This window comes from Panthera onca, chromosome D3, assembly GCF_046562875.1.
Source record: "Panthera onca isolate mPanOnc1 chromosome D3, mPanOnc1 haplotype 2, whole genome shotgun sequence".
Taxonomy (NCBI): Eukaryota; Metazoa; Chordata; class Mammalia; order Carnivora; family Felidae; genus Panthera; species Panthera onca.
This window is the reverse complement of record NC_138350.1, coordinates 78,917,037-78,933,190: the sequence shown is the minus strand read 5'-3', so window position 1 is coordinate 78,933,190 and position 16,154 is coordinate 78,917,037. Positions and strand designations below refer to the sequence as shown.

The following is a 16,154-nucleotide window of genomic DNA, read 5'->3' as shown; positions in this document are numbered from 1 at the left end:
CTCCCCTCTGGCAACCACCCATTTGTTCTCTGTGTTTAACAGTCTGGGTTTTTTTGTTTGTCTCTTTTTTTGTGTATTCGTTTGTTTCTTGAATTCCACATATGAGCGAAATCATATGATAGCTTATTTCACTTAGCATTACACCCTCTAGGTCCATTCACGTTGTTGCAAATGGCAAGATTTCATTCTTATTTTTATGTCTGAGTAATACTCTGTTGTATATATGTATCATATCTTCTTTATCCATTCAACTATCGATGAGTTACTTCCATGTCTTGGTTATTGTAAATAATGCTGCAATAAACATAGGGGTTCATATATCTTTTTGAATTAGTTTTAATTTCTTTTGGGTAAGTCCCCAGTAGTGGAATTACTGGATCGTATGGTAGTTCTATTTTTAATCTTTTGAGGAGCCTCCGTACTGCCAGATTACCTGACTCTTTCTTTCCATTAGGACCAGTTAGGACAGGAACGGTCTTGCCTGAGAAACAGCTAGAACTGTAGGAACAAAAACTGGTAGATTTCAAAAACCCTTTGGGCAACTGCAGACTTAAATTTTGTAGCAAACACATTAAAATAACTTCCAATCCATGTGTTATGGGGAAAATGAATCACTTCTGTGCTGTCTTCAGAAATTCAAATGAAGTCATTTTTCAAAGGGAAAAGAAGTTGCAAAAATGCTAAGGTTGACCACTTCTCGATAAGCTCTATTCCCGAGCAGACAAGTGTATTGAAATTACTTTAGGAAGGTTGTCAGCTTCTACTTGTTTGGGTCTAAATGAACTCCTAATATAAAAATGATCCTGAGTTAGACCTTGGCAGTCCCCTGCTTACAGATGGATTGAGTTCCCCAAATTGGATTCTAACCCAGTTGTTAGGAAATAAGAATACGTTTTGCAGTGAAACGATGTTGTACATGATGGTTAGAGTCCCAGGCCAGCCCACAAAACTCCATTTAACTCCCAGTGTTCTAAAAAGAATATTATCGACCGGCGTTTTTCAAACCGGAAGCCTCAACTTATTAGTGGTCATAAAAGCAATTTAGTGAGTGGTGACATCCTTTTAAAAATAATGAAATAGAAGGGTGTCTGGGTGTCTCAGTCGGTTAAGCATCCACTTTCAGCTCAGGTCATGATCTCAGAGCTCGTGGGTTTGAGCCCCGCATCAGGCTCTGTGCTGACAGCTCAGAGCCTGGAGCCTGCTTCCGATTCTGTGTCTCAGCCTCTGCTCCTCCCCAACTCACACTTTCTCTCCCTCTCTCTCTCTCTCTCTCTCTCTCTCTCAAAAATAAGTAAATATTTAAACCAATTAAAAAAATAAAAATGAAATAGAATAGAATGAAAAGGGAAAATATCAGAGTACGCTGCAGGAGATAAGAGTAGGTATTGTTTCATGGAACTCTGGTTTCAGATATGTGTGTGGTATGCGTATGTATACCGGGTAACAATGCAAATGTATATTTTACTACGGCATAAGTTCAAAGAAAATTCGAATAGCATGGCAGTAAGCCATGCCTCCCTTTAAGACTTGTTCAGAATCACAGTTCTGGGTGTCAGGCTTCCACTTCTGCAGAAACCTTGGATTTCAAGTGACTTAAACTAACTCCTATTAAGCAGGTGATGGTTTGTAGCAGAGAGGAGATGTGTGTGTGTAGCTCTTGAATGAGAAGCTGGGGTCCCTGGGAAGGAGAGGAAGAGTAGGGGTGATGTATGCTGGTGGAGTGGGGAGTTATGACTGGGATTCCCAGGTGGGAGTTGACAAGTTTTTTGTGCTACTTATGAGCTAAAAATGGTTTTTTACACTTGGAAAAAATTGTTACGGAAAGAAGAAGAAAATGTGACAGAAACCATGTGTGTCCAGCGAAGCCTAAACTATTAACTGTCTAGTCCTTTGCAGAAAAAGTGTGCAGAACCCTTTATTCTAGGGGAACGAGGAGCAAGTAATTGTGAGGACTCTGAGCGAAAGTAAGAATAACCCAAAGTTCACTCTAAGTACCGAGCCAGAAGATAAGGATGTATCTTCACCTAGTGTTACTACAAAGGAGCAAGGATAAGGATAAGCCTTAAAAGTTCTCAGTAAGAGAAGATGGAGTTACTAAGAAGTGACTGTCAGACTGACAGCCAGCTTCTCATTAGCCAAGATAGAACAGAAACAAAGTATTAGAAAAAATGCTTTAGCCTGGAATTTTATGCCAGCTAAGTCATCTTCCAAGATTGAGGGTCAAATCATTGGTCTTAGCAATATTTTCTTTGGATCTGCGCCTGAATCAAAGCAAAAATAAACAAATGGGACTACATCAAAATAACAAGCTTTTGCACGGCGAAGGAAACCATCAACAAAATGAAAAGACAACCTACTGAATGGGAGAAGATATTTACAAATGACATATCCAATAAGGGGTTAATATCCAAAATACAAAAGGACTCCTACAACTCAACACACACACACACACACACACACACACACACACACAGAGTCTGATTAAAAAATGGGCAGAGTAGCACCTCGGTGGCTCACTTGGTTAAGCATCTGACTTCGGCTCGGGTCACCGTCTCACAGTGTGTGGGTCTGAGCCCCGTGTCAGGCTCTGTGCTGACAACTCAGAGCCTGGAGTCTCCTTCAGATTTTGTGTGTCCCTCTCTCTGTGCCCCTCCCCCCCTTGCACTCTGTTTCTCGTTCTCTCTCAAAAAGAAATAAACATTAAAAGATTTTTTTAGAAAATAGGCAGAGGACTTATTGGATAGACATTTTTCCAAAAGCATACAGATGGCCAACAGACACATGAAAAGATGCTCACCATCACTCATCACCAGGGAAATGCAAATCAAAACCACCATAAGATACCACCTCACACCTGTCAGAATGGCTGTTACTAAAAAGACAAGAAATAACAAGTCTTGGCTGGGATGTGGAATAAAGAGAACCGTTGTGCACTATTGGTCAGAATGTAAGTTGGTGCCACCACTGTGGAAAACGGTGTGGACATTCCTCAAAAAACTACAGATAGAACTGCCATGTGATCTGGCAATTCCACTTTTGGGAATTCATCTAAAGAAAACAAAAACACCAATTAAAAAATATACGTGCACTTCTCTGCTCATTGCAGCATTATTTGCAATAGCCAAGATATGGAAGCAAATTAAGTGTCCATCAATAGATAAATGGATAAAGACGATGTGGGGTGGTGTGTGTGTGTGTGTGTGTGTGTGTGTGTGTGTGTGTGTGTGTATGTGTGTGTGTGTGTGTAATCAGGCATAAAGGATTATAGATCTTGCCATTTGAGGCAACATGGGCTTAGAGAGTATAATAGTAAGTGAAATAAGCCAGTCAGAGAAAGACAAATACCATATGATTTCACTTATATGTGGAATCTAAAAAATGAAACAAATGAACAAACAAAGCAGGAACAGACTCATAAATACAGAGAACTGGTAGTTTCCAGAGGGGAAGGGTAGTAGGAAGGTGGGCAAAATAGGTTAAGAGGATTAAGAGGTACAAACTTCCAGTTATAAAATAAGTAAGTCGTGGGGATGGGAAGTAAAGGTAGGAAATATGCTCACTAATACTGCAATAACTTTGCCTGGACGGCTCAGTCAGTTAAGTGTCTGATCCTTGATTTCGGCTCAGGTCATGATCTCACAGTTTGTGGGATCGAGCCTCACATCAGGCTGCAGGCTAAAAGCACGGAGTTTGCTTGGGATTCTCTCCCTATCTCTCTGCCCCTCCTCCGCTTGTTCTCTCTCTTTCTCTCAAAATAAATACATAAAATAAACTTAAAAAAAAGAATCTTTCGAAAAAATATTGTAATAACTTTCTATGGCAACAGATGATAACTAGACTTACTGTGATCATTTCATAATGTACATAAATGTTGAATCATTATGTTGTACACCTGAAACTAATATAATATTGCATGCTAACTATACTTCAATAAAAAAGATTAAGGGTTATATAAAGAAAATTTCTAACATAAAAAGTTTATGACAATTTCCCTTCTATAATTCTTCAGTGAAAATAACTTATTAAAATAGGTATTAAGTGAAAAGAGAAGAGAATCTCGAAGGACATTTGTAAAAACTAATGTGTATTTGACCATCAAGCAGGGCTCAAGAACTGTCAAAGGATTAAATCATATAGAGTATGTTTTCTAATCACAGTGGAATTTAGAAATCAAAAGATTACTAGTAAATCCTCATATGTTTAGAAATTAAGTAATGCACTTCTAAATACCCATAGATCAAAGAAGAAATATTTCAATCAGAATGATAATGAAATATGACACATCAAAATTTGCAAGATGTAACTAAATATGTAAATATTTAGTGAGAAATTCATAACATTAGAAGCATGTGTGGGCACCTGGGTGGCTCAGTCAGGTGAGTGGCCAACTCTTGGTTTCAGCTCAGGTCATGATGTCACAGTCGTGGGATTGAGCCCTGCTCAATGTGGAGCCTGCTTGGGATTCTCTCTCCCCCTCTTTATTTGCCCCTTCCCCTCCCCCAAATAAATACATAAAAACTTAAAAAAAAAAAAAAAAAAGGATGTGTGAGAAAAAAAGGAAGGCTGAATTGAAGGGTTAACTGTGCATCTCAAGAAGTTACAAAAAGAATGACAGACCCAGAGAAAGTATAAAATAGAAATTAATAAAAATAAAAGCAATAACAATAGAAATCAATGAAATAGAAAACAAATATATAGTAAAAGAGATCAACAAGGCCAAGAGTTGATTCTTTAAAAAGACTCCTAACATGGGAATCTCCTGGTGATCTGAATCCATTAAAAAAAGAAAGATGACACATACAACCGATCTTAGGAATGAAAAAAGGGTCATCATTACAGATCTAATAAGTAAATGATAACTATCTAAATGTTAAGAGAATATCATGAGCCATTTTGTATATATGTTGAGTTTGAAAATTTAGACAAAGTAGACAAATTCCTGAAAATACACAACTCGCCCAAACTGGCAAGATCATATAGAAAACTTGAATATGTCTAAATATTAAGGAAATTAAATCAGTAATTTAAAATCTTGCCAGAAAGAAAACACCAGGCTCAGTTGGACTTACTTGTGAGTTCTACCAACAATTAAGGGAGAAATGAACGATCTTAAGCTCTTTTAGAGAAAGGAAAAAAAGGGGAAAATCCCCCAATGTATTTTATGAGGCAAATGTAACCTTGATATCAAAATTTCACAAAGATTTAATGAGAAAGGAAAGTTACAGACCAATTTTACTCATGAACATAAATACAAACATCATAAATAAATTATTAGCAAACCAAACTGGCAATGTGTAAAAGTAACACACCATTTATCAAGCAAAACTAACAGTGTAATTTGCCTGTTAAAAGAATAAAGGAGAAAAAGCATATAATCATCTACATAGATGCAGAAATGATACTTGATAAAACATCCATTCATGGAAGAAAATCTTGGCAAATTAGGAAAAGAAGGAAAATTCTTTAACCTGATAAAGTCTTGAGAGAGAGTACAAGAGCGGGAGCACCCTGGCACAGGCTCATGCTTATTTCGAAAGGTGATAAATGTCCTTGTGTATAAAAATTAGATCCCCATCTATACCATTCAGAAAAATAAATCCTAGGAGGATTAATGCCATATATTTGAAAATAAAATTTCCAGAAGAAAATACAGGAGAGTATATTTATGATATCAATAGGGAAGAGAATTTCTTAGTAAAGACATAGAAAGCACAAACTTAAAAGATTAATGAGATTTACAGTGTTAAAACTAAAAATGTTCAACAAAAGACATCATAGCTGGGTGCCTGGGTGGCTCAGTCATTTAAGCATCCAGACTCTTGATTTTGGCTTAGGTTGTGATCTCATGGTTCATGGGATTGAGCCCTGTTTCAGGCTCTGCCCTGGGTGTGGAGACTGCTTGAGATTCTCTCTCTGTCTCTCCCTCTGCCCACCCCCACCCCTGCTAAAACAAAACAAAACAAAACAAAACAAAACAAAACAAAACAAAACAAAACCACATTGTAGCAAAGTTAAAGAACAAGTCCAGATTAGGGGAAGATATTGGTGGGTTTTTTTTCTTTTCATTTTTTTAGAAATTTATTTTTGGAAGAGAGAGACAGAGTACAAGCTGGGGAGGGGCAGAGAGAGAGGGACACACAGAATCCGAAGCAGGCTCCAGGCTCTGAGCTGTCAGCACAGAGCCCGACGCGGGGCTCAAACCCAGGAACCATGAGATCATGACCTGAGCCGAAGTTGGACGCTCAACCGACAGAGCCACCTAGGCGCCCCGATAAAGATATTTGTTTTTTTGTTTGTTTGTATTTATTTTTATTATTTTAATTTTTTTATTCTCAAGTTTGTTTTTAACTGTTTATTTTTGAGAGTGAGGGTGAGACAGCGAGTGGGAGTGGGAGTGGGGAGGGGCAGACAGAGAGGGGGAGAGAGAATCCTAAGCAGGCTCCTCGCTGTCAGTGCAGAGCCTGATGCAGGGCTTGATCCCAATAACAGCGAGAGCATGCCTGAGCCAAAATCAAGAGTTGGATGCTTAACCGACTGAGCCACCTAGTCACTAGGGGAAGATATTTGTAAAGGATTAGCAACTAGAATTTATAGAGAGACCCTAAAAATCAGTAGGAAAAAGGCCACTCAGTAGAAATCTGGGCAAAGGCTACAGACTGACACTACAGTAAAAAGGAAATTGAGATGGCTGAAAAACATGAAAAGATGCTTTCCCCAACGTGCTACCAGGAACGTGGAAATGGAAGCAACATGGTGACATCACACATATCAGAAAGGCAAAATCTAAAAAAGTCTGACCATGCCAAGCACTGTGGTGAGGGTGTGAAACACTAAGAGCACTCCCATGTTACTGGTAAGAGAGTAAATTCTTTTTTTTTTTAATGTTTTTATTTATTTTTGAGACAGAGAGAGAGCATGAGCAGGGGAGGGGCAGAGAGAGAGGGAGACACAGAAGCCGAAGCAGGCTCCAGGCTCTGAGCTGTCAGCACAGAGCCCGACGTGGGGCTCGAACTCACGGACCATGAGATCATGACCTGAGCTGAAGTCGGAGACGATTAACCGACTGAGCCACCCAGATGCCCCAAGAGAGTATATTCTTAAAACCACTTTCGAGAGCAATTTGGGAATAATTAGTAAAGCTGAGGATGAGCCCAGCCCATGATTCACCTCTAAGGAAGTTCTCATACACACACACAAATAACTATGCAAAGCGACGAATGTGTTGGCTAACCTTACTGTGCTTATTGTGGTAGTAATTTCACAATAGACGTGTGTATTACATTATCCCGTTGCGTACCTTAAGCCTACACAGTGTCATACGTCAATGGCATCTCGATCCAGATGGAAAATGTGTTGTAAATTTTTTTAAAATGTCCTAAATCTTATAAAAGCACGTAGGAAGAAGACTAGAAAGAAACTCGTAGAAAGCTGAGCAGTTGTTAACAGTCTGGGTAGTGAGATTATAAAAAAATAAGTTATTTGCTTTGTTTTACTCTTAAAATCTCCCTAAATCTCTCCGAAATGTCACTTATAAAAATATATTTAAAAATCAGTGCATCTCCCAAACAAGAGCCAAACTGAAATACTGCTGTAGAAACTTTCCCACTTGGCACTGTAACCCCCTTATCTCTGGCCCGGCACATCCCTCTGAACTTCTCTTCTTTTCCCACAACTTCTGGGCCGGAGACAAAATGGTCATAATTAATATGCAAATGCTACAGGTCACCCCTCCAGTGGCAGCTGTCCCAGCAGAAAAACCTTTCTAGCTCCGTTAAATTGTGTGGCTTCTTTCCTTCTCACAACGTGTAGATTACTTTTCTGCTTCCAAAAACCTTAGGAAAACACTCTTAATCTGAGGTAACAAGTCAACACAACCGATGACGTGGGCAGGTTCTCTAGGCCTGCTTTTGATGTTCAAATACTCCTGATGAAAAGAGCACCCTTCAGTTGAAGAAGGACACAAATCATTAGAGCGAAACTTAGAGCAGGTACTGCTCTAAGAACCCAGGTATCATGGGGCACCTGTGTGACTCAGTCGATTAAGTGTCTGACTTTGGCTCAGGTCATGATCTCATGGTTCATGATGAGTTCAAGCCCCCACGAGGGCTCTGTGCTGACAGCTCAGAGCCTGGAGCCTGCTTCGGATTCTGTGTCTCCTTCTGTCTCTGACCCTCCCATGCTCACACTCTGTCTCTCTCTCCATCTCTCAAAAATAAAAATAAATGTTAAAAAAATAAAAAAAAAAAGAGAACGCAGGTATCAAATCAAGAGCAAGCCACTAATTTCTGTATCAGTGGTTCTCAAACTAATTTAGCATGGATCAGAATCACCGGAAGGCTTGCCACAACATAGTTTTGACTGGGCCACCCCTAGAGTTTCTGATTCAGTCAGTTGGGGTGGGGCTGAGAATTTGCATGTTTTAATTTCTAAATTTTTAAAATTGTCAATTGAGGTATAATTGACATATCACATTGTATTAATGTCAGGTGTACAACATAATGATTTGATATAATCATTGCAAAATAATTGCCATAATAACTCTAGCTGACATCCATCACCTTACCTACTTATAATTTTTTTTCTTGTGATGAGAACTTTAAAGATCTACTTTTTTCTTTTAAGTTTTGTTTCTATTTTGAGACAGAGAGAGAGGAGAGAGAGAATCCCAGGAAGGATCCGCACTGTCAGTGCTCAGAGCCTGACGTGGGGCTTGATCCCATGAGTGATGAGATCATGGCCTGAGCTGAAATCAAGAGTCAGATGCTCAACTGACTCAGCCACCCAGGCTCCCCAAGATCTACTTTCTTAGCAACTTTCAAATATGCAATAGAGTATTAGTAACTACAGTCACCATGCTGTACGTTACATCCTCATGACTATTATGAGAATTTGCATTTTAAACAAGTTCCCACGTGACTCTGCTGGTGTGGCAGGTCTGGGGACCACACTTCGAAAGTCACTGTTTCAGATCTTGATCTTGCTGGCCTTCAGGCATTGTAGCTATGGTTTAGATGTCTTTTTTTAATGACCTCCTTGATTTCATCCCCTTGGAATTTAAATGTTGATTTTAGGCTTCAGAACCAATGGATTCTGTTGTCTGCTACCCATGTTGTGTCTCATGAAAAAAGTGTAATACTGTCCAAATGGAATCCTTGTATCACTTGCTTCCTTCCCACTGGATGTTGATAGAAGAGTTCAGAGGATTTTGATGTCAGATTGTTGAGTTATAGGGTTACCAGTGAAAGCGTCAAAAATTGCTACTGTATCTTTTTATTTAATTTTTTAATTTTCTAAAAGGATTTTGTTTGTAACTAATCTCTACACCCAATGTGGGGCTTGAACCTAAACCCTAAGATCAAGAGTCACATGCTCTATGACTGAGCCAGCCAGGCACCCCTACTACTGTATCTTTCTAGCACCCAAAATTGCTACTGTGTCTTTATGGCAAAGATTGTCACTATGTCTTTTTAAAGCAAAGATCGCCACTGTATCTGTTTTCTGATCAGCAGTAGAGAATCTGGGCTTCTCGTTGAGACATATGCCAGAGGTAATTTTTAAATTATGTAGAAGTTATACACACACTCTCTGACATTGGAGAAGAACACTGTTTTACGGGCTTCAGAAAGCATTGTACTTTAATCTTCTTTTCGAGACAGGCTGACAGACTGACAGACTGAGTTGCTTAATCATGTAGGGCATGATTATACCGAGACAGTATTTCTACAAATATTTTAAACAATTTGAAGAAACAGGATTAGATTCAGTAATACACATGTTAGTAAAAAGGAAGAAAAACACATACTCTTCCCCCACTTTTTAACTTCTCTCTTTCAGTATTAATTTTAAAAGAAAACATGCAGGGCCTAGTCACACTCACAGATGGACCTCTTTCTTCTTTATGAGCTGAGTCTGGTTTGGCTTATTTTAAAATTGTTTCTCCCCCTTTTCTTTCCTTTTATTTTTTAAGATGATCTAGAGCCATCATCTCAGTGACAAAAATAACTAGTCATTAGTCTGACGCTAACTGAATGGTTCCTTTAATGGGGAATCCTCAAGGAAAATAGAAGCCAGCATTTTCTTCAGTTAGTTATTACTGAAATCCTTTTCTGATGTGCAGTTCTCTCTCCAAAAGACCGTCTTAGGATTTAAAAAGATTTAAACTGATACTATTTTATGAACCTATCTAGACTAATAAATAATACTTAGAGAAACCTTGGGTGGGGGCGGGGGGTGGTGCTGGTATGTAGGAAGCCTTCTTGACATCTGTTAAAACACCATAGTTTTGGATGATGCTCTCCTGAGGACAGTAGGAGAAAAAGCATAAGTGAACTTTCAACCAGACTTCAAGTGTCTTTGAAGAAACTTCTGCTGAGCCCTCTAGACAGTGACAGATACTCACCAGAAAATCTATTCCCTCAATCTATTTCCTGTGCTTCCTGCTTCACCTGTGTATGTCTGCTGGTTGTTCTTGGTCCGACTCTCCTGCCTTCATTCTCCTTTCCCAAGCTCTTCTCCTTCCTTATTTTCTGACTACCACCCTCTCTTCTGCTGTGAGCCCTCCAGAACGCCCCTGGAGATAAGCTCCCAATAATGCGTGTTTTCCAAAGGGAAGGATATACAATAAGGAAAGGAGAAAGTATGGAGTGAGGGGTGGGAGGGAGGGTTGGGAGTGAGGGACAGAACTTAAAAAGGGGGCGGGGGGGTGCACAGTAGCCCAAAGGTGGAAACAGCCCAAATTTCCGCCATCAGATAAATGGATTAACAAAATGTGGTCGGGACACCTGGGTAGCTCAGTTGGTTAAGCGTTTGACTTTGGCTCCGGTCACGATCTCACAGATCATGAGTTCAAGCCCCACGTTGGGCTCTGTGCTGACCGCCCAGAGCCTGTTTCAGATTCTGTGTCTCCCTCCCTCTCTGTCCCTCCCCCCACTCACACTCTGTCTGTCTGTCTGTGTGTCTCTCTCTCTCTTTCAAAAACAAGCAAAAACCCAAAATGTGGTCTATACATACAATGGAATATTGCTCAGCCGTAAAAAGGAATGACATACTGGTGCATATGCTACAACATGGATGAACCTCAAACATTTTACGCTGGGTAAAAGAAGCCAGGCACAAAAGGTCATGTATTTTATAATGCCATTTATGCAGAATATCTAGAATAGATAAATCCATAGGGACAGAACAAAGATGGGTGGTTGCTGGGGACTGGAGAAAACTACTAACTGGGGGAGGGGTTTGACTTTGGGGACTTTGGGACAAGACAGGTGATGGTTGTATAGCATTGTGAATGTACCAAGTGCGAGTGAATTGTTCACTTTATCTATTTGTTTTTGTATGTAAGCTCCATGCCCAGTGTGGAGCTTGAACTCACAACCTTGAGCTCATGACCTGAGCTGAGATTAAGAGTGGGTTGCCGCTTAACCGACCGAGCCACCCATGGGCCCCAAATTGTTCACTTTAAAGGATTAATTTTATGTTACATAAATTTCATGCCAATAAACTTAAATTTTTTTATGTTTTTATTTATTTTTTAAAAATTTTTTTAACTTTTATGTTTGAGACATAGAGAGACAGAGCATGAACAGGGGAGGGTCAGAGAGAGAGGAAGACACAGAATCCAAAGCAGACATCGGGCTCTGAGCTGTCAGCATAGAGCCCGAAGTAGGGCTCAAACCCACAGACTGTGAGATCATGACCTGAGCTGAAGTCGGAGGCTTAACCAACTGAGCCACCCTGGCACCCCTGTTTTTATTTGTTTTTGAGAGAGAGAAAGAGAGTAGGGGAGGGGCAGAAAGAGAGGGGGGGGGGGGAACAGAGGATCTGAAGCAGGCTCTGGGCTGACAGCAGAGAGCCCGGTGTGGGCCTTGAGCTCACAAACCAGGAGATCATGACCTGAGCCAAAGTCTGAGGCTTAACTGACTGAGCCACCCAGGCACCCCTCTAAACTTCAGATGTTTTCAAAAGAGGGCACTTTGTCAAAATTTCCAACTCCACTTTTAGATTTTTATAACCACATCACTTTAATGGTATCTCAAAGAAAGTTTCACATTTAATTTCGATATTAAGCAAGGAGAGGTCCTGGGCTGACCTCTAGATCTTGAGTATTGTATCAATCCTCAATAAAAATAGCCCTAATAACAATGGAGATAATAAAGTCTCCCTGTGAGTCAGTGATAGAACTGAGGATGGATCCCAAGGAACATTACCTCTTAGTCTTTTCTACATTCCGCTGACGTCTCTCCCCGTCCCTGAAACTCCTGACGTAATTGAAGACGACTTGTCAGTGATATCATTCACCCAACCAGGAGAAAGCGCAGAGGAGCCCTGAACATGGGTTACAGATCGCCATGTCCTCTGGAGGCTGCCGCATTCAGATTCAGTTTTGCCCTTGGCAAACTTGTGAAGCAAGATGAAATCTGTCTGGGCTGCCCTTAACTCACTCTCTTCTAATCGTACACCCCTTTTGGGGGCCTTCCTTCCCCCCTTTATCTTCTGGCACCTAGAGACAGCTTCCATCCCTTCATCCCCCCATTTCTTATTCTTCCATCTACAACGGTATTTAGAAAAGAGGTTGACATCATTTCTTCCCCAGGAGTGAATTTTCCATAAGTCTCCCAGACAAATATTGTTGGAGATATCTCCATCATTTGATACTGGACATTTTTGCAGGGTTTCTAAGTGTTCACAGGACCCACCATCCATCTGCACGGCGTGCTTTATTTAGGAAGAGGCACACTGGGGACAATCACTACTGCACATCACTGTCAAGTTTGTTTGAAATCTAGGTACCACAGAGGAGAAAGAGCAAATATAGTCAGAGAAGCCTAGCAAGAAAACTGACTTTCAACAGATTGAATTGTAGAAAATTAGAAGTATATAACTGAAGTATAGAAGTGAAGTATAGAAGTATAGAAGTGATTAGGATTCTAGTTTTAGCTTTGCCCACAGGCAGATAGGTGGGTTTCTACACCTAGAAGAATCAAGGAGTTGACCAGTGATCTAATTTGGACTAGTTCCATTTTAACTGAAAAATGGTTTATCCTCAAGGAATTGTGAGTCATTTCTGTATTCTCTTCCCCACACCACGTGGTATCCGTTAATAACAACATGCAACCACGGTGTCCTTGCTTCACCGAGTCACAAAGATGGGGGACCAGGTGATGGGCAGCTAAACTATAGTCAGAAAAGCAATACATCTGTGCTTGCAAATAATCCACTTTTAGCCCCTCACTTTGTTAGTACAGCCTCTTTTTGCAACTTCAAAATCATTAATTTATTATGTGGTTTCAAGGATGCATACCCCTTTCCTTTCCTTTCCTTTCCTTTCCTTTCCTTTCCTTTCCTTTCCTTTCCTTTCCTTTCCCTTTCTTTTGTTTTCTTTTTTTTTCTTTTTAGACTTTTAAATAATCTACACCCAACATGGGGCTCGAACCCACAACCCTGAGATCAAGAGTTGTATGCTCTACTGAGGAAGCCTCCAGGCACTCCTCATACCCCGTTTCTGATTCTTGTTACCAGGAACCTATGGGAACCCCTGCTTTCTAGGAACAAAAGGTGTTATCAGTGTTAGATGATCCGGTTAGCAACTGTTGGGAACTGCTGGTCAACCAAGATAACCTTGGAGCTTTGTCAGCTAGTAGGTGTCTCTCTGGGAGCTCAGCTTGCTTTGTGTCCTGTCCATTCTGATCTGTCAGGTCGCAGCCATGCACCAGAGAACCAGAAGGTTGAGCAAAACTATTTACGCGTACATCTCACTCCCAATTTTCACATGTTTTAAATGCAGACTTATAAGATCGCAAGGAATATGGGCAACGTAGTTGTGCAAAGAGGCCTTATCAGGACCCTTCTTTCAATGAGACCTAGACACTCGTCTGCATCTTTTCCTGATGTTTTGGTCTGCTGAATGTTCACTGAATATTTGCCATTGGTTTTTATAAATCCTCTTTGGGGGTGGGGACTACGATGTTTCCTCTTCTTATTTTCCGTATTTATTTTTCCATTTGAAGTTCAGTCTTTTGGGGGAAGTTCCTTGGTCTGTGTTTGGGAAAATTCCTTGTGGGGCTGATGCCAGAACTCTGGGTGACTTTGAAGTCCAGACAACACCAAACTGAACATGGTCATAGTTGGTTTTTGTTTTTTGTCCCTCTGCTATTTGCACAAGTATCAGTTAACACTCAGTACCTTTGGGCAAGCCCATGGAACCTTTAGAAACTAGATGGATCCCAATGAGTAAATTAATTCAACAATACTGCAGAGATAACATTAACATGCCTATGAGTATGCTGGAATGGATATTTGTAAATACTTCAAGATTTTCAAAACAGCATTGGCTAGAGAGGTGAAGTAAGCCATTATTTTAAAATGTTTTATTAACAGCATTTCAGAAGACTTTAGGAGCCAAACTGAATGGCAACAATTTTGGATGGATAGTTTTCTAGAGTTTTGTTTTTGTTTTGTTTTCTTTGTACAGCTGATTACCTGATACAGCCAAGAGGTGCCGACCAGGGATGGTGCTAAAGAATGGCTCTGGGGGAGCTCAGCTCCTCTTCCAGGTTCCTAGAACATTATTTAAAGAGCTGGTTGTGAAAATGTACCCATGACATTAATCATGGATTTAAAAAAAGAAAAAAAAGTGAATACATCACCCTTTCTTCAACTGCTAGTGCTCTCTCTCTCTCTCTCTCTCTCTCGAAATAAATAAATAAACATTAAAAAAAAAAGAGAGTCCTTGAGGGTCCTGTTGACATGGCAGCTGGGTTCAAAGCAAGTGATTCAGCAGAGGGACAGAAGATACCATGTCTTTTCTAATCTAGCATAAAATCGGTTCTGCAAATCACCAGTTGTGCAACATCCTGTTGGGTGTACAGACCAGCCCACAGTCAGTGTGGGAGGAGCGTATACAACATGTGAATACCAAGAGGCAGGGAACGCTGAGGCCATCTTGGCAACTAGCCACACCTAGATATACCTGGTCACGTTATCTTAGACCAGATGAAGTCATGGGAGAGCCAGTAAGTCCTCTGTTTTCAGTGGCCTCTCTGTGAACTATAGACTTGCTTACCTCCTAGGGCTTTTCCCTAGCTTGCCTTCCTATTTTGTTTCCAAGCCTTTGAAAAGTCTGGACTCCAATCTTAAAAATTCCTGAGAATCAGAACATGGCAGAGTTGGAAAGATCAACAATTACCTGGTCCAATTCCCTCCTTTTATAGCTATCGCTATTCTTTTTTTTTTTTTTTTTTTTTTTTTTTTTTTTTTAATATATGAAATTTACTGTCAAATTGGTTTCCATACAACACCCAGTGCTCATCCCAAAAGGTGCCCTCCTCAATACCCATCACCCACCCTGCCCTCCCTCCCACCCCCCATCAACCCTCAGTTTGTTCTCAGTTTTTAACAGTCTCTTATGCTTTGGCTCTCTCCCACTCTAACCTATTTTTTTTTTTTTTTTTTCCCTTCCCCTCCCCCATGGATTTCTGTTATGTTTCTCAGGATCCACATAAGAGTGAAACCATATGGTATCTGTCTTTCTCTGTATGGCTTATTTCACTTAGCATCACACTCTCCAGTTCCATCCACGTTGCTACAAAAGGCCATATTTCATTTTTTCTCATTGCCACGTAGTATTCCATTGTGTATATAAACCACAATTTCTTTATCCATTCATCAGTTGATGGACATTTAGGCTCTTTCCATAATTTGGCTATTGTTGAGAGTGCTGCTATAAACATTGGGGTACAAGTGCCCCTATGCATCAGTACTCCTGTATCCCTTGGATAAATTCCTAGCAGTGCAATTGCTGGGTCATAGGGTAGGTCTATTTTTAATTTTCTGAGGAACCTCCACACTGCTTTCCAGAGCGGCTGCACCAATTTGCATTCCCACCAGCAGTGCAAGAGGGTTCCTGTTTCTCCACATCCTCTCCAGCATCTATAGTCTCCTGATTTCTTCATTTTGGCCACTCTGACTGGCGTGAGGTGGTATCTGAGTGTGGTTTTGATTTGTATTTCTCTGATAAGGAGCGACGTTGAACATCCTTTCATGTGCCTGTTGGCCATCCGGATGTCTTCTTTAGAGAAGTGTCTATTCATGTTTTAGCTATCGCTATTCTTAAGACCAATCTAAGATAGGTCTTAGGTTACCTATGATAACCCATA

At 40.4% G+C, this 16,154-nt stretch overlaps 1 protein-coding gene across 11 annotated transcripts in view; it reads left to right on the top strand.

Annotated features, from left to right (window-relative positions):
* The window catches only part of LOC144613796 (uncharacterized), a 97,063-nt gene that overhangs the window by 20,350 nt on the left and 60,559 nt on the right, over positions 1-16,154 (top strand). The gene's annotated exons all lie outside the window — the stretch shown is intronic.